We start from the raw sequence: 6,428 nt of genomic DNA, 5'->3' as shown, positions 1-6,428 counted from the left end.
GGTGGCGCAGTGGATAGAGCACCGGCCTTGGAGTCAGGAGGACCTGAGTTCCAATCCGGCCTCACACACTTAATAATGACCTAACTGTGTGGCCTTGGGCAAGCCACTTAACTCCATTGCCTTGGAAAAACTTAAAAAAAAGAAAAAAAAAGAAGAGTCTGACATGAGTGAATAATGTTTGCAGCCTACAGGCTGTGATTCCCAGTACCTACTATTTTTTTTTGCAAGGCAATGGGGTTAAGTGACTTGCCCAAGGTACAGCTAAGTCATTATTAAGGCCAGATTTGAACTCAGGTCCTCCTGACCCCAGGGCCGGTACTCTATCCACGGAATCACCTTAGCTACCCCAACCTCCTCTATGTTTACATAACCTACATGGATCATTAAGCCCTGGTTCCTTCAGTGTAACCCTTCTGTGATCTCAGATAGTAATAACCAGATCCTGACTCACCACAGAAAACTTTTCTGTCTCCATGACCAAATCCAAAGGACACAGACACACATTCATCACTCCTTTGTTTCCATGTTGTTGGCTGGGGCAGGGTTTTGGAGATTCTTCCCATGGGGAAACTTTTGGATGTCAGCTATTTCATGACTCCATAGATGGGTATACCACTTTTGGGGGACATCTGACCAATCCAGGGGCCTGGATATGGACCTGGATGATATTCCCAAAGTATCTTGTAGGGGAGCTAGTCATGTGTCCTCAAAATATCGACCAATCTTCTTCCTTCTATCTAGCTAAAGAGTGTAAATCTTTCTAGAACTGCCTTAGAGTAAGAGTCCTGTGTTTCATGAACATGAACCATATTTTTATCAAAATATTTTCCAAATCTCTTGTTTTCCATTACAGTTTCAAAGATATCACACAGTACCAGTTAAAACTGGTTTTACATGGGTAGTCATTCCTTTAAATGTGTTGTTCCCATTGAGTTTTGCTTCCAAGGGGCCTACATAGATAGCCAAAAAGATCCCAAGCCTTCCCAGGGATAGCCTTCTGTCTGGAGGGGACCCAGGTATCAACCAATATGCATCATCTAGCCCAGTGCTTCCATGGGATCTCCAGATCCAAGCTCAGAACCTTCACCTTTTATCTTCCTTGATTACATATAAATGTTTCCCCAATTAAGTCAAAATGCCATGTCTAGATTACTGTTTGGTCTTTCAGTCCTAACCAACTCTTCGTGACCCCAAGGACCATAGCATCCAGGCCCTTCCCCCCTCCACTATCTCCCAGAGTCTCTCCAAGCTCACTGTTGTTTCTGTGATACTCTCTATCCGTCATACCCTGTACCACCCTACTTGTTGGGAGCCAGGCTCTAAGCTGTTTGACACAGTCGTGGCAAGAAAACTCAAGGCGGCCACACTGCCTGATGGAACACCATTTCCTTCTTTGATATATATGTATAGGGATTCCATGTATACCCATATTTATAGGTTTATTATTGATTGCAATATTTACTTATCCTAATAGTGTAATGATTATAAAGGAAGGATTTCAGAAAAAGCCCTTGAATAAAACAGATTGTGAACTCTGTGCAAATTTAACAGGACTGCCTTTTGCTGAGACATACAAAAGGCTTCAACATTATGAAATCTTTGGAAGACACAGCACTGAGAGTTCCAGGGAGACGTCAGAATATATACAGGGAAAACAGATACAAGATGGGTCAGATAGAATTCCAGGGAAATTAATAGTTTTGCCCCCCTTACCATACACAGGAATATATGAAAAAGATGGTGAGAAAATAGTTAGTACAGGTGACTGATATGTGAACTCTAACAGCCTTAGTTTCATGGGAAAGAATAAAAAAGTTGCAGAAACTGTGGCTTCTACCAACAAGGCCTGAAAGAAAAATTGGTTATTGTAAGAGTTAACAGATGGGTAGACAAGCATAAAGACCCTCACTATTGATTGTTAAGGAAGTGTATTGAAAAACATTACTTACACAAAAAATATAAAAGAAAACTTTCCATTAAAAGAATTGCTTAATTAAAAAAATGAATTAACAATTCTACAATGTAGTAATAAATAAGGTAACAGACAAGTTGAGGTCATCATGGTCTGATTAGGGATAAGAAATCAATTAACTATATGATTATTACTTAAACTTGTAATCACATGATCCAACTTGTAACCATATGAACTATATGATTGATGATGAAAATTGCACACTCTTGTAACCAAGGAAATGATCTCAGCTTGCTCGCTTGAAACATACAGGATTCTGAGACTATAAAAATAAATCCAAGCAGCTGACAGTCCATCAACCTGCTCCTGCCTTTACCCACTTGTTGACTCAACTCATTTCGCCGACTCTATCCCTCCTGTCAGGTTCCAAGGCCCCCGCAGAGGCTGGACCCCCGCACCTACTCTTTTTGTAATCTTTCGCAACATCTGGATCTTTTCAGTGAGTACTGTCTTCTCATTATGTGGCCAAAGTATTTAACCTTCAGCTTCAATATTTGACCTCCCAGCGAAAACAACAGGAGAAAGCAACTATGAGGAGACATCACTTAGTGTGTTTCCCAATGGAACCGTCTAACCTGAGGCCATTCACATGCCCATGACTGATGAGACATTTTATTCTAACCAGCTTTTGAACCTGAAAGCCAAATCTAGTTCTCTTTGGGAAAGATGACATCAAGAATTCAAGGCAGCAGATCCATCAACAGCTTAATTTGTTTCCACAGAAAATGTCGCATTTCATATCAATTTCTCTTGACATTATTGTGTTTAAAAAGAAAACCATGTTCCACGTGGAAGTCAAATACTCTTGTCTTCTCACTATTTACGGGTCCAGTGATTATCTGTAACAAATACTGACAGCTAGGTGGCTGCAGTGGATTGAGGCTTGGGCCTGGAGACAGCAAAACTCATCTCCGGGAGTCCAAATCTATTCTGAGATATTTACTAAGTGTGTGACTGGAGGAGAATCATTTCATCCTGCTTGCCTCAGTTGCCTCATCAATAAAAAGAGTGGGAGAAAATGGTAAACCACTCCGGAATTTCCAAGAAAACCCAAATGAGGTCGCAGAAAGTCAGACACAACAAAAACAACTGCACAGCAACAAGTAAATACCGGGTACTTCTATTACTGACAATAAGACTGATAAATATCGCTGGTAGCATTCCAGAATTCTTCACTGTCTTCTCTGCGTCCTATTATACTTATCATATAGGCATGATATATTGTCTTATATGTGTTACTTTTTGAAAGCTTTATAAAGCCTGTGCCTTGGATAAGAGGGGTTTCTAACAACTTTGTGGAGTTGAGTTGTGGGATGTGAGATCTCAGCTTGTGACCTTGACAAGTAAGAAGACAACAGGAGTCCCAGGAGGAGACTAATGGGTCCCAGAGCTGCTCCTCCTGCCTTAATCCCACCTGCTTCTCTGGACCTGACCCTCCCCTCCCTTCCTGCTCCCAGAGAGCAGGAGAAGTTGTACTTTTAGCCACTGTTTGTTGAACCCAGCTGCTGCCCCCATGAGCCTAATTAACTACAGGAATCACAGATGGAAATTAACCCATGGGATGAAAGTTTGCTCCTTCTCCTGAGACATCCCCGATTCCCTTTCCAAGCAATGTTTTTTCTCCAATTAGTGGCACAATACCTGCAGCTCTGGGAAAGCTAAGAGTTCAAGGAATTTACTGCCTGTTACTCCAGTCAGACATTCCCCTGAGCAGCAGATGTGCAAGTCGTTTAACCAGTTTTACTGAACTATAGAACCCAAGGACACAGAACAGCAGGGCTGGAGGGAACTTAGGACACTGAGCATAAGACATCAGGGCCAGAAGGGCCCTTAGGACACAGAGCACAGGATATCAGGGCTGGAGGCCACCTAACACCATAGAGCACAGGATAGCATTGGAAGCTACCTGAGACCACAGAACTCAGGATATCAGGGTGAGAGGGGATTTTTAGGACACAGAGCACTTAGGTAGCTGGAGGCTACCTAAGAACCTTGGGCACAGGACAGTAGGGCTGGAGGCTACCTAAGACACAGAGCACAGATATCGGGTAAGGGGGGCCCAACATAAAATACACGATATTGGGGTTAGAGGCTAAGATCATAGGGCACATGACATCAGGACTGGATAACATAATTCAATTCAATAAACTAATCATTTATTAAAGGCCTGCCATGTACCAGGTGCTATGCTTGGTGCTATGGAAACAAAGGCAAAAACAAATCAGTTGATGTCTTCAAGAAGTTACATTCTCTGAAGGGATATGAGAGACCAAGAAAAATTTATATAAAAATAAACAAAATAATTAAGGGATCTTCAAAAGTCTTTGCTAAGAGTTGGAAATATGCTTCTAATGAAAAGAAGAAACATTTAGTAAGCACCTACTATGTGCCAAGTATTTTACAAATAAGATTATTATTGCTACTTTACAGATGGGGACACTGAGGCATAAAGAATTTAAATGATTTGCCAACAAGGTCACACAGTTAATAAGTATCTGGGGGTGGATTTGAACTTAGCCTTTCTGGAATCTCACCGACTCCAGATCCAGCATTCTAAACATTAGGTTTTTCTAATTGCCCTGGGAGGGGCCTTACTTCAAATAATACCAGATTCTAAAGGCAGACTGGGACATTTTTTTGGGTATGGACACTGTATGAATTTGTTTTGACTACACATAATTGTTATAAGGGGTTTCTTCTTTCTTTTTAAAATTTGGGGAAAGGTAGGGAAAAGGAGAGAAAAGGTGAGTTTTACATCAAGTGAAAAATATATTCATTTAAAATACCAACAACACAATTATATTAACGGCTGTACCTTATGTAGCATTCTGAGACACAGAGAATCATCCATCATCACCATCTCATTTGATCCTCACCACTTGGTGAAGTGGGTTCTTCAAGGCTTGGTCTTGTCACTCAGCTTCTTCCAAAGAGAAGGCAAAAGATCTGCTGTGGCCGAGATGGAATCTGACCCCCGATTCCCATACATTCAGCTGGTTCCTAGGTAGGGGAGGCCTTTGTGCCTTAGGTTCAAAGGGAGCTTAGAACATCAAATGTCTGAATTGAGAACTTTAAAAGACTAAAGTGGCTCCCTTTTTTTCCAGAGGGAGGGAGAGTGACAAGTACCTGAATGTCCCTGGGTGAGCCAGACCATCCAAGTCCCTAACTTGGGGCTTTTTCCTCAGTTATCTACTAAGTCATCCAGAAGCCTTGAAGAGACACAATAGGAGAGAGATTGAATACATGAGTGAACAAAATGAATGAATGAATAAGTGTATGAATAAGGAAGTGAATGAACAAGTGAATGAATGAAGGAGGCACGGTGCTAAGTGCTGAAAGCAAAGAATCAGTCTCACTCTTCTAAAGAGAGAGTGGGCTTGAGACATTGGGAAAGGGGTCTGGGAATCCCTTGTTCTTTTGGTTCCTGAAGCAGAACCAGGGCAATGGGGAAGTGGAGAAGCCAGGTGAGGCCCAGTGAGGAAAGGCCTTGCTAAGCTTTTGAGCTTCGCAGGAGCAGGATGGGCAGCCTCCAGAGGTGCTGGTCCCTCCTTCCTCGGTGGTCGCCTGGGAGAGGCATGTGTGATGGTGTTAAGGGAATTCTCAGTCACGCCCAGGGCCAGTGGTCATCGATGTCCCTAACTGCATGGACATTCTACTGGGATTGTGAGACAGAATAAGCCTGGCTCAAAGATCCCTAGGAGGGGCAGTGAGGTGGTGCAGTGGATAGAATAACAACCCTGGAGTCAAGAGGACCTGAGTTCAAATCCAGCCTCAGACACTTCATCATTACCTAGCCTGATGTTGGGCAAGTCACTCAACCCCACTGCCTAGAGAAAAAAATTAAAAAAGGAAAAGAGATCCCTGAGAACGTAAGCATGACACCAGAGGAGGGGAAGTAAAAGGATGGGCAGGGTGCCAATGAGATGGGGGAGGAGACAGAATAAGGCTTTCCAAGTCCCGGGAATGCCCTCCTTTTCCAGAGGGAAAGGGAGGCTGGGAGACAAGCGGGGAATCTAGGTGAGACAGTGAGTCAGGGGGTCGATTGATCGGACTCTGGGTTCTCTCTGGGGCGACTCCGGTGACCTCAACAAAAGGGATGCTCTAATTTAATGTGCTTCGAGTGACAAGGCCAAAACGAGACCAACGGTGCCCTCGGCAAACGCAGCTTCTACTGGGGGAAACACCAATGCGGAGAATCAGATACAAAGCAGACCCCACATTCCCAGAGCGCAGAGGGCTTCTGAGAGGAACGGGTGCCTTTTGTGAGAGGTGGCCCCCCAGCAAGGAAGGCGGGGAGACCCGAGTTCAGGTCCGGCCTCCCGCCCGGCCTGGGTGTGCCTGGCCGCTCGCCCTCTGGTCCTCAGCGGCTGGGACGGCTCCCGGGGGTCTTTGTGACTCATCTCGGGGGTCAGCGGCTATGGCGCCAGGCTGGGTGGCGCCATTGTGACCTGACTGG

This window comes from Macrotis lagotis, chromosome 1, assembly GCF_037893015.1.
Source record: "Macrotis lagotis isolate mMagLag1 chromosome 1, bilby.v1.9.chrom.fasta, whole genome shotgun sequence".
Lineage (NCBI taxonomy): Eukaryota > Metazoa > Chordata > Mammalia > Peramelemorphia > Peramelidae > Macrotis > Macrotis lagotis.
Note: the sequence above shows the minus strand (reverse complement) of the source record.